The following is a 13,488-nucleotide window of genomic DNA, read 5'->3' on the forward strand; positions in this document are numbered from 1 at the left end:
AATCACGAGTCTTTAAAGTGGAAGATGAAGAGGCAGAAAAAAGAATCAGAGAAATACAATGTGAAAAAGACTCAAGTCACCGTTAGTGACTTTGAAAATGTAAGAAGCAAGCCACAAGCCAAGTAATGCAGATGACTCCAGAAGGAAAGACAAGGAATTGGATTCTCCCCTAGAGTTTTCAGAATGAATCACAATTCTGTTGACACTTTGATTTTAACCCAGTGAAACCTATACAGGAACTCTCACTTACAGAACTGTAGATTATAAATGTGTACTGTTTTAAGACATGAAGTTTGTGGTAATTTGTTAGAGAAGGAACAGAAAACTAATGCAGCAGTATTTTAAAATAGCAACAATTTCATCTGTGTAATCGTCTTTATGGCCTACAGCACTTTCGTTCATCTAAAGACTGGATAATTTCTGATCAATTAGGGAACACTGTACTGCCTTGCCCATTTTCCATATGACTTTCCCTCACTACAGCCAAGGAAAAGTCTCAGGGTCTGAGGCCACATTCAGAGAGCTGAACTGCCTGCCTCACTGTGTAGACAACCACTCTGGTATCCTCAGCTGCTAATATTCTGCCACTAAATCTACTTTAAAAAACATAAAAATAAAAATAGAAGCACACTAAGGAATATAAATGTTTAGATGAATTAATGTGCTCTCCACTAGAGAGGATAATAATAAATCTGCTGGACAGTACAAATTGCCCTCCAAGTTTAAAGTCACCTAGTCATTCCCAGGGAGATCAGCTGAATTAATGGTTAAACATGTTAATAGAATAATGGAGCATCCTTAACCACTTCTAGAGGAGGAAGGGGAGGGGTGTTCTGGATGCTTATTTTATGGCAATTTATGTCAGTGTAAAAGTTATAAAGATTGCCAGAAAGTAAAGGAGCATGATGTAGAACCACTGCAGAAACTGTAAAATCAATATCTCTAGGGTTTTCAACATAGTACTTGGCAGGTCCTTTCAAATCCATTGCCTACATGATATTTTATGTACGTAACTGGCAATGGTGACTGTGGATGGTGTTCAACTCATGGAGCTGGCACCAAATCAATCATCAAAAATGAAAATGCATATGTCTCTCTCCATTTTCTATCTGCTTTCTCAGATGCTGTCTGAGATTAGATCCTAAACCCACGAGAAAGTTATCCACAGCAGCGGCTGTTATGAAGGATTCTAAAAGTGTCTAAATAGATAGAAAAATGCAATTAACACTACAGATTTTTCTTGGTTAGAAAATAGAAATTTATTCAAATGGTTGGAAAGTAGGTTTTTAAAACTGAGATACTATTTTACTCCTATGATACTGGCACATATATAAAAAATAATATATTTTTTGGTAAAATTGTAGGAAAATGGAAACTCATATGGTTATTGGGAGAATATACATTGGAAAATCATTTGTGAAGTGAAAACTGGTAATATTTTATGTAATTTCAAATGAGCAAATTCTGGCCCAATGTGTGTAAATAAGCAGAGGCTTCCTAGAGGTTTTTTTTTTTTTTTTTTTTTTTTTGTGGTTCGCGGACCTCTCACTGTTGTGGCCTCTCCTGTTGCAGAGCACAGGTTCTGGACATGCAGGCTCAGCGGCCATGGCTCACGGACCCAGCTGCTCTGCGGCATGTGAGATCTTCCCAGACCGGGGCACGAACCCATGTCCCCTGCATCGGCAGGCAGACTCTCGATCACTGTGCCACCAGGGAAGCACTTTCCTAGAGTTTTTGTATGTCCCTATGTCTTCCCAGTAAATCCTTGGGAATCATCATTTTGATGTTGCAAATTTATATTACTGGCAACAACTTCCTTGACATTCAATCCCCCAACTCATCCAAAGCTTGTGTGAAACTCCAGTTATCTGCATCAAAAGAATAATAATTGCAAGAACTAAATGGCTTCTGACTTACACAGTATGTAATATGGGAAACTGTTTTCTGGGAAACATAATCTCAAAGATGAAACTCAGTAATAGATGCTTTGATCAGATTAGATTTAAATCAGTGATGCCTATTTGCCTGTGTAAAATGTGACCCTGGTGGTCAACTGAAGACAATGATGAATCAATTTCTATTACTGCGGATAGCTGTCTGGAATCAAGTGTCTGTAGGGCAAGACATTGGGTACCAAGTTGCTACTGGAATAGAACATTAATGGAAATATGACTACATATGATCAAGAGGACTGTGGAGCAGACTGCATTGGAAAGTTTGCAGAAAGAACGTGACAAATGTGGGGATTGTGGGGATTTGACTTATCAGGCCGAGGCATGGTCAGAAAAGCAGAGAAATTCTTCCTTTGATCTGAAATATTATCTTGTTTCTTAAAACTTCAAGATTAATGTTTCTGAACATCACACTCAAAGTTCTTCTATTGATGGTTGAATTACAGAATATGTTGAAGTCAAAGCTATACCATACCTCTTAAGTCAAAAGTACAGCAGTGATAATGTACAGAGTCCTGAGAATTGGAATTGGGACATTTGGAGAGATTCCAGTGAGTATGAGTACTTAGATACCCAAAATTCCACAGGGTTGCATATTTTGCCAGCAAAGCAGCTTGCTCTTTCCTGTCTGAGGTGGGTACCCCACTTTTTTTCCTGAAGATATTTATTATTCAGAGCTGAGGAAATGACCTTGCAATGATGTGTCAATTCTTATCAAGACCTATTAGAACTTATGCTATCATGCTGATAACTTGACTCAGTTCCTGGTAGAGCCCACTAGACTTGATTATGGCTTCCCAACAAACTTATAACCACCACTGTAGTGCTGAAAACTGGTATTCTTTACACCAGCTTCCTTGATGTTCAATCACCCAGCTCTTTCAACAGTTGAGTAAACCTCTAATTCACTGTTTTAAAATACATACAAAGTCTGACCCAGAAAGAAGCACTGTTCACATGGAAAGCATTGAAAGATTTATTTATATTGTCAGAACCGTGCTAAATATGTGTGGGGATTGACCCTAAGTGTGTAAGACGAAGGATGATGAAACTCCAGAATGGATTGGATTGAATGTATCAATATGGGTGCACTAACCAGAGATTCTGGATTCAATAACTTAGCCTAAGTAATGTGAGGTTTTCAAACATTTTGCTTAATTAGTTTTCTAAAACCTGGACTCATAATCTCTAAATTAAGTACTGTTGAGATGCCCGAACTTCCTTTTTATACTGTAGTAAAGGAACTTAAATGCTCATGGAGAGGAGTGTTGGATTGGATTCATTACAAGTGTTGTGCTTATTTATCCTTTAAATACATACCTGGGAAAGACCCAGAGCACATACCTTTTATCACAACATTGAAAAACACATTGGTGAGGAGGACACAAGCTCCTCTAAATAGCTCTTCAGAGGCTGGCCTCTGAAAGTCACAGTTGTTAGAGATGTCACCACTGAAACAAACTTCCTGATTTCCTAAACTCTGAAATTCAGAGTCCAATGACAGCAGAAAAGTTGCAGAGACAAGGTGGGTTCTGCTCCTGTAATGAAAAGTAGGGCTAGAATAGAACTAAAAATGGGTAAAACACAGAGATCTTTCAATGAGATTACTTGATTGTGGTGTTTCTAGGACCAAAATAAAAGGAAAGCCCTTTGAATTCATATTTTATCTATATAAGTGAGCATCCCTAGGTCATGAGTAACATCATCTTTCCACAATAGACTTACAGCCTCTTATCCAATGTCAAGTCTTAAGTTTATTTGCTGATCTAGAAACCTTTAAATGAGGAGATAGATAGTCTCCTTGAGAAAATTCTGCAACAACCATAAAAGTATTTCTTAGCTTTCCCTTAAGGGACCTATGACCATTGACCAGGATAACTCTGAACTGAGGAAAAGAGAAATTCACAGAGTTTTCAGGGGTTACTGAACACTGAATTGAAAGTAGTTTCTGGAGATGTAAAATCCACTGTGTTATACAAGTAAGAAAAAAGCTATAGCAGTCAAAGAGTGAATAAATATTTTCAGTTTACCTTCTTCTGGACACATGGTAAAAATGTGGAAATTTTTCCACCCCCTTAAAGTTAGGCATGGTCATGTGCCTGCATTGACTAAGTAAATATAAGTGGTAGCAATCTGTCACTTCTGAGTGGAAGATTTCAAGAAACAATGTGTGATTAGCCATGTTCTCTTCCCAAGTCACAATGACGTAAAACATTCCAGATAGCATTTCCTCTTTTAGCCTCAGTCTCAGACCAAGGGTATCATAGTGCAGATCACTCAGTGAAGATGGTAATATCTCATCGTTATGAAATAGAGCTTTGCTATTCTAAGTCACTAAGACTGTTTGTTAATATAGCATAACTAGGCCTGTCCTGACTGACTATGAAATATGATTCAGTCACTAAAAAGAGAGAGGTAAATACGCAAACTAAAATGGAGATTTCCAAAGTAAATTAAGTTTAAAACATTAAAAAAGTATATGAGTAAATTGATTCTATTAATATTAAATAGGCAAACATACAAAAAAATAACAAAAATATATTTTCCAATAATATCTATTTATGTGAACGTATCTATATATGTTCCTGTATATGTAAAATTAAAAAAAATCCAGAAGCACAGGCAACTAATTTACAATACTGTTTGCCTATTCAAAGAAGAGTCTTGTTTCAAGGAGCAGGGACAGATGGGAAAGGTGTGAGAAGGATTTTCATTTTTAATCTGTGTTCCTCTCTTTTTTGTTTGTTTGGAAATAGACATATTTTGCATTACTATAAAAATTAAAGCCTATGAACAGACTGCTTCACTGACAAATTCTATCAAACATTCAAAGAAAATTTAATAACTTTCCTTCTCAGATTTGCCTAAAAAAATAAAGAGGACAAAACTCTTCCAAACTCATTTTATGAGGCCAGCATTACCCTAATACCAAAACTAGACAAAGATGCTACAAGAAAAGAACATTGCAAGCTAATATCCCTGATGAACATAAATGCAAAATCCTCAACAAAATATTAGCAAAACAAAATCAACAACACATTACAAGGATCATATAACATGACCAAGTGCAATTTATCCGAGAAGTGGAAGAATGGTTCAGCCACCACAAGCCAGTCAATGTGAGGTACTACCACAGCAAAATGAAAGATAAAAATCATATGATCATCCCAATAGATGCAGAAAAATCATTTGACAAAATTCAACATCCATTTATGATGAAAAAATCTAAGCAAAGTGGGTATAGTTAGAACATACCTCAACATAATAAAGGCCATATATGACAAGCTCACAGCTAACATTATACTCAATGGTGAAAAGCTGAGAGTTTTTCCTCTAAAATCAGGAACCAGCATGCCCACGCTCACCACTTTTATTCAACATATTATTGTGAGTCTTAACCAGAGAATTAGGCAGAAAAAAAAATAAATAAAAGGCATCCAAATTTAAAAGGAAAAAGTAAAACTGTCACTATTTTCAGATGACAATATTAAATATAGAAATTCTAAAAAATCTCTGAAAACCTGTTAAAACTAATAAATTAATTCAGTAAAGTTATAGGATATAAAATCAATACAAAAAAGTATTTTGCATTTCTGTACACTAATAATGAACTATCAGAAAAAGGAATTAAGAAAACAATCCAATTGACAATTGTATCAAAAAGAATAAAATATCTAGGAATAAATTTAACCAAGAAGGTAAAAAATCTATATATTGAAAATAATGAGACCCTAATGAAAGAAATTGAAGAAGACACAAATAAATATAAAGATATTCTGTGCTTATGGATTGGAAGAATTAATATTGTTAAAATGTCCATACTATCCAACACAATCTATAGATTCAATGAAATCCTTATCAAAATTCCAATGATATTTTTCACAGATGTAGAACAAATAATCAAAAAATTTGTATGGAACCACAAAAGCTCTGAATAGCCAAAGCAATCTTGAGAAAGAAGAATAAAGTTGGAGGCATTATGCTCCCTTATTTGAAATTATATTACAATGCTGTAGTAATAAAAACAATATGATATTGAAATTAAGAACAGAATTAAAAATAGAGAGCCCAGGAATAAACTCACAGAAAAGAAAAAAATAAAGATTTTTGGGGTAGAGGGTGCATTTTGACTTCCATGATAAACATGTTAAAATCAAGAAAAGGAAAAGAATAACCATTTTTTGAAGTGCATTTTTTCTCCTTTGGGATTTTACATGGGATAGATTATTTCAGCAGAAGTAAATCGTAGACATTAATATGGCCGAAGCACACATTTGAAAATAGAAAGTGGTAGTTCCAGCTGTAGTACTTTCTTTGAACAAAATTGATGTCATAGTTTTCTGTCCACAGACATGACTCTCACAGGAATGTTTGGCTTCATTCTGGTCAGTTCCTTTCTCTATATTCCATATATCAAAGCTCATTTCTATTCTCATTTGGAACATTTTAATCCCCTTGTTAGCAGTGAAATATCATGTTTGGCTGCATGGGACACAAACACAAACACTGTGACTTAATGAAATAGACGTTTTATTTTACTCCTTCAACTAGAACCTTGGAAGTGGGCAAGTTAAAGCTAGTAGAGTTGTTTGAATAGATCCATAAAGTAGCTACTTCTATTTCCTTCTCTGCCATCTGAAGAATATAGCTTTTATCTGAGTAGTCTCTTTCTAATCATAAATTAGCTGTTCCACCTCTAGTGTCATCTAGTCATTTCAGGCAAGAATAAGAAAGCCATAAAAAAGCCAATAGAATTTATACCAGGGAAGACAAAATTATCCAATAGATTTTCCATTTACATCTCGTTGCTTACATTTATGTCACATGCCCTTTGTTCCTATCATCAAAATTAAGGAAGACTGGAAACTATGGTTTATTTTTCTGGGAATAATGCTGAAAATGGCAGTTTGCATTCTGTTTTGAAGGAAGGGGAGAGTAATAATTAAGTTGATAGCCAGCAGTATTTGCCATATCTTAACCTCTCTTTATCTGAACTTTGTTAAATTTTGAAGTTCAGCTTCGGTATATAACCTCAAAGATAAATGCTTCCCAATTTATTGCTGCCTTCATTGATTCCCTCTTGATAACTCCTGAGACAATCATTAGTTGTTTACCTTATATTTTATGAATTAACTGGATATTACAAGGCATCATTACTGAGTTTATTTAGTTTCCATTATTGGTTTGTTAATTTCTAGAGATTAGGCATCACAACTTTTTTTTTCTTTTGTACCTAAGTAAGTGGATAGTTCTAGGCACATGGAGGTTAAATATTTTTGTTTATATTGTCTAATGGATGTTTAAGGAAGAATAAATACTTGAGAAATGTTCTAAATGATAAAAACAAAGCTTATTGAATAAGTTAGATTTGGGGGTCTTTAAGTAGCATTTTCAGGTTGTTTACATCATTAAAATATGTTGGCTTGTTTTATAAAGCACTTCACTTTGACTTATTCTTATGACCTCCAGGGACTAGAATTATGAACATGAGTAGCAAAAATGGAAAAAAAAAATGATACCCATTTAATCTCAGATGGCTAGTCACGGATATATGGAACTGGAGAATACTTCGTGTCCAATGTACAAAGCTAAGAATTGTTCAGAAGAATTCAGAACATGTGGCTATCAAAGGTACACTGAAGCAAGAAAATAATGTTTTAAGGATGGAAACACATGCTAACAGAAGTTCAGAGAACACACTCATTCTCCCCCAAAAAGTGTTGATGTTTATTAAAATACAAAATATAAACTTATCCCCAGTCCTTCAGCACCTTACACTATGTTCTTGACCTTCACCTGGGAGACTGGGAAATAAAATTTAATAATATGTTTCTTCTTCTCTCCAATTCCTTCAGAAAAAATAGAGGCTACTTCTGAGTTCACAAAGAAAGTAAGACACTTGAGGAAGTCATTCTGGGTACAAAACATAACCTGTTCTTTCTAGCATTTTTTTAAAGATAGCTTACATGATTAAAGATTGGAAACCTACTACACTTCCTCCATTTTTGCCCCCTTATCCTTCTCTTACTTTGATATTTTTTTGTTGATTTAAATGTGACTAAGAAGGAAGTAAGGAGGAGGTTGACCTTCTCTTTGTCCTGAGCTCTCACTTTGCATCCCAGATAAGACAAAATGTGTAGGTCTGAGGTGCTATCAGTCTTGGAGTAAGAAAAGGACAAGTCCTGAAGAGAGTGGACTGATACCAGTAAATCACTAATTTTCTGACCATTATGTCATTCAAGGAAGACTTGTTTTATGAAAAACTCATAGATGGGTGTTTGTTAATTTTATGACTGTGTTGGGTACCCAAATGATGGTGCTTCATTCAAAGCAGAGGTTTTCAAATATTTTTGTTATTATTACAGAAAAAAATCTTTTTTGAATGAAAGTATGCATTTCAGCTCCATAAGCTGGAAAAGCAGATCACCTATGAGTCAGATAATGGAGATACACTATCCCCCAGCTGTTCCCTCTGTGCTCAGAGTCAGCCTCCTTTACTCTGGCAGACAATGCATAATGTGACTTTATAAACCGATTTGCCCAGATGCCTATGGCCAGGAGAAGTTATACACAGTGACCTATTTCACTCTAAAAAGTGAACCACTTTGTGCAATAAATTATATGGCCATCTTATTGATGAGGTACCTTAGAGAAACCTTGGAGCATAATGGCCCATCTGAAAAACCATTGAGCAAAGGCATTGAAGGAGCTGTGATTGGGCTTCCCTGGTGGAGCAGTGGTTAAGAATCTGCCTGCCAATGCAGGGGACATGGGTTTGAGCCCTGGTCCGGGAAGATCCCACATGTTGCGGAGCAACTAAGACCGTGCGTCACAACTACTGAGCCTGCATTCTAGAGCCCACGAGCCAGTACTACTGAACTTGTGTGCCACAACTACTGAAACCCAAGTGCCTAGAGCCTGTGCTCCACAACAAGAGAAGCCACTGCAATAAGAAGCCCACACACCGCAACAAAGAGTAGCCCGTTTACCACAACTAGAGAAAGACCGTGTGCAGCAATGAAGATCCAATGCAGTCAAAAATAAATAAATTAAATAAATAAATTATAAAAAAGAAGAAATAGCTGTGATTTAGTTGATATGTATAAAGATATGACTTTAGATTTATTTATTTTAGCATTTTGCATACTTATTGCAGGAAGAGCTGATGAGCAAAGTTATAGCATGATATGATTTTTACTGATTGCTTTAGACATGTGAGTGTCAGTGATTTGGACTTTCTGATGAGTGAAGTATTAGAAAAGGAGTCAGTAACTTTTGGTACCAATAGTGCCTCTTCTGATAATAATATCTCTATGAAATTGAGTACTTTGCATACCTGGACCTCAGTTTCCTCTGCTGCAAGATGATGGGGTGGTACTTGAAACACCCTCCATCTCTAATCTTCTTTTATTCTGTAAGATTGGATGTATCTTTGCTTGGGAAATTCACTCTGTTCCATTTGTTGTCACATGATAATAATCAGTTCCTGCCTTTTTAGGTGGATTTAAAGAACAGTTTGTAGCATTTTGTAACTCCACTTATAGTAAGTTATTCCCACAGATAAAGAACAAGAGATTGATAAGAGAAAACATTTCCCCATGAAGTCTTCTCCAATATTAATTAACTTGAGTGTTGGATGCTGCCAATAAGTTTCATCTGAGAACAGAGCTGTTTTTACCAGACACTTATTTCATTTGGCTGGACTCTGAAAAACCGTGTACTATTGAATATAGTTAAAATTTCCCTGTTTCTGAAATGTGCAGGTGGTGTGCTCTGATGAAAGTAGATTACTTTGGAAAATACTGTTTTAAATAACCACTTTTCTCAGGCAATGGCATAATGTAGGCACATTAGAAGAACAAATAGGAGAAGGACTTTACATAAATCTTCTCTGGCTACCAAGATGAAGGCTCATTACCTTTATAACTGTAGTTCCTCTTTCCAGGAAGTGTCAGCTCATAGGATTCAAAGCTGACAGTAGATCCCCAAGCACTGTCCTTTAGTTATTAAATAAACTCTAAATATGTACGTAAAATGAAGGCCCTGTAAATCCAATTCCCAAGGTGAGGGAAGAATTGAATCCCTAAATCTCTAAAACCTATCAAGTGGCCAATGCCTGGATGCCATTTTATAAGATTGGTCTAAAATTTGAAAAGACAACCTGAAGAAATAATTTTTAAGGATACCATTCAAATGACATAATGAGCTGTGAGGGAATATTTCCAGCTAATAGTGCCCTTTAAAACCCAATGCATGTGATAGAAACCATTTTGATTGCTGGTTGAGAATATCTACTTCTGGAGTCATTTGAAGAGGCCATCATAAAATCTGAAAATTATGAACTATTATAAGAACATTGGAATAACTATGCACTTTTAATTGCAAAATGTCAGGATTTGCACAAGTCTCTATAATTATTCAGGTTTTCAGTCTCAAGACATAAAATTGAGAAAATATCTTAGAAGAAGAAGTAGGTAAAATAATAATCCCTTCAAAATATTTTTCTTTTATACTTTTATTTATGTGTTTATTTATTATTTTTATGATAACCACCTACTTCAAGCACAGCAATGGTTTACATATATTAGATATGCAAGAGAAAGTGATGACAGAGATTCTCTACCAGTCAGAATAGGCTAGATTATGCTGAAGTAGCTAAAATCCTCATATTGTAAAGGCTTTTACCAATGCATGTTTATTCTTTCTTATCCACAGGTCTATTATGCATTGACTAGGTCCTGCCTAGTGAGGAATTGTAATTCCTCACTCTGATGTCCCATCTATTAAGCAGCCACCACTTCTAAGACAGCCAAGGGAAAGAGAGTTCTGGAGCTTTTGGAATTATCAATTAAATGACCTTGTTCAGAAGTAACAAACATCACAGTTGATCAAAGCTCATTGACTAGGAACATGGCCTTACCCAACTTCAAAGAATCCAGGAAATATAATTTAAACATATGCTCAAATGGCAGAGAGCTGGAAATACTTGATAAACAGTATTAATCATAATCAGAGTTTACCCTTATGTTCACAAAATAGAAGATCACACTCTCTCCTCAAACAAAATATATTTATTCTTTCCCTAAGGGAGACCACCCAAAAGGTCTCATTTAAGGATCTTAAGGAACGTGACATTAATAGCACATCAGGGTGTTACACATTGGAAGTCTTAAATTAGGTCCACCTGAAGCCCTCTTGATTAGGAAATCTCTGTGTTCGAAAGCCTAGTTAATTGCTTCTACTGTCTCACAACTTTTAATGAAAAAGGGAGGAGGTAATCACCGAAATGCTCCACAAATCCACAAAGCTGTCTCTAGTCTGCCACAATTCTCAAATCTTCCTGGCAGATGTATCACGTGTCCTACACTGTGTTTGTTGATTAGTCCCTGGAAGAGCACACACACCACTGTTTTCCACAGCCCTCGGCTCCACTAGGGAGGCCCTCTCTTCTCCTTCATTCACACAACACCTGAAGTGGGCCCATGAAATTCTACATTACTCAGAGGTTGAGAGCCCGAGAGTTGCTTTAAATCTCAAACAGTTGGTGGGGTTTTCAGTCCAGCCTCGTGGTTCTTTTGTAAATACAACTCTCTGAGAAACTGAGTTGTTTTCTCATCTATTTAACTGCAGTAAACTTCATGTGACAACAGCCACACCTATAGCTTGTTTTTCCCTATATATATATATATATTTTTTTCAGTACACGGGCCTCTCACTGTTGTGGTCTCTCCCGTTGCAGAGCACAGGCTCCAGACGTGCAGGCTCAGCGGCCATGGCTCACGGGCCTAGCTGCTCCGTGGCATGTGGGATCTTCCCGGACCGGGGCATGAACCCATGTCCCCTGCATCGGCAGGTGGACTCTCAACCACTGCGCCACCAGGGAAGCCCTTCCCTAGGCATATTTTAAGATTGTTTACCCTATATTCTCAGCTATATGCCTGATTTTCCCTTAATTAATTGTGGGTTCCTGTGAGTCTGTTAGCTTTCCATGGGAGAGACACCTCTCTGTCTCTTTTCTTTTAGCTGTGTTTCCAGGTCAAGTATTTAGTCAACAAGTAACTGCTCCAGGATAAGAAGGATATCTACTCACAATTCATTAACAGAATTTGTCCCATGGCATGTCTGACCACAATGGGGACAGAAAGTACAATTTCCCTGTGTGCCTAAAAAGCACAGAGCCAGACATTAGATGAACAGATTCCTTCCTTAACTATAAGACTATCCAAAGGGACATAAGTTGTAGATTACCACTGGCAGCAGTGGGAAAAGCACTCCAGCCTAGTGAACAATGCTGGGGATTCTATCCCAGCCTCTGTTCTTCCACATTTGATGATTTGGGGCAAATCAAATCACTGTTCCAAAATTTCATTTTCTTATCAAGAAATGACTATTTGTCCTAGAGGACAACCAAGAAACACATTGATTTTAACAGTCTCTGTTTTTAGCAATACAGATGTAACTAATGACTCAGGAAGACATCTAGGTGGAAGGTGTCGATTATTTTTTTAAATCAGTTGATGTAAAGTGGCATTTTCTAGCTCTGGGTCTCTTTCCAGTCTTGCTCTGGGGCTTCTCTTATCATTCTTCTCATCCCCAGCCCCCCTTTTTTTTTTCTTGGAGATTTTATAGATATGATGTAGCCCTCCCCTGGAAGGGACGTCCATTCTTTGGAGGAGGAAATGCTTTTGTTAATAGGGCAGGCCTGAACCCCAGTGGTCCCAGTGTACAGATATTAAGAGGAGCATCTCTGCCAATGTACTTAGGCAGAACAATAAAACATCTTTACAGTCCAGGCTCACCAGAGCCACTATTGATTCACTGGCATGTGCTCTCTCAATAGTAAAAGGCTGCCAGGATTTACTTGTTCAGCTTTTCCCTTTCCTAGGCCATCATTATTCAGTGTAAAACTCCTTTAACCTGGTGGACTTGTTGCTCTTGCTAATATGTGTTAGCAAATTATTGATCCTAGTGATGAGAACAGGAATCGTTTCTCCTGTAGCAGGATGTGCAATTGGATCTACATTCTGCCCTGGTAATTTTCTCTATAGATCTTCCAGGGGGACAAGACAAATGAACCACTAAAAAGGGGTAGGGATGGGTGGGAGCTTCCTGAGGTTGATGGTACATTTGAGTTAAATCCAAACTTTATTGGTGTTTTTCAGCTTCTATTTGAAAACTTATAAACATTGCTCTCTGGATTTTTATTTTTTGCTTTGTTTTTGGTAGCTTTATTTGGCTTGTTTTTAACTTTCTCTGATGGCCAAGGAGGAATTTTAGCTTGTGAGCTTCTTTTGAAATTGAAATTAAGACAATCAAAAATTTAGGGAGGTGCTGATAATAAAGAAAAACAAGGTCACTGACCTCTTCGACGAAAAGGTAAAGAAGGTAACATTGGTATTGAGAGTTATTAAATTTCAACCATGCTGGACTTTGTGGATGGAATTTAATGACACCAAATCTTCATTAAATGCTTAACCTTTCTGACATTCACCTCCACATTTTCATTTCAGATAAATTAACTACTGGGTGATTATTA

The sequence above is a fragment of the Mesoplodon mirus genome, assembly GCF_964341445.2.
Source record: "Mesoplodon mirus genome assembly, chromosome: 13".
NCBI lineage: Eukaryota > Metazoa > Chordata > Mammalia > Artiodactyla > Ziphiidae > Mesoplodon > Mesoplodon mirus.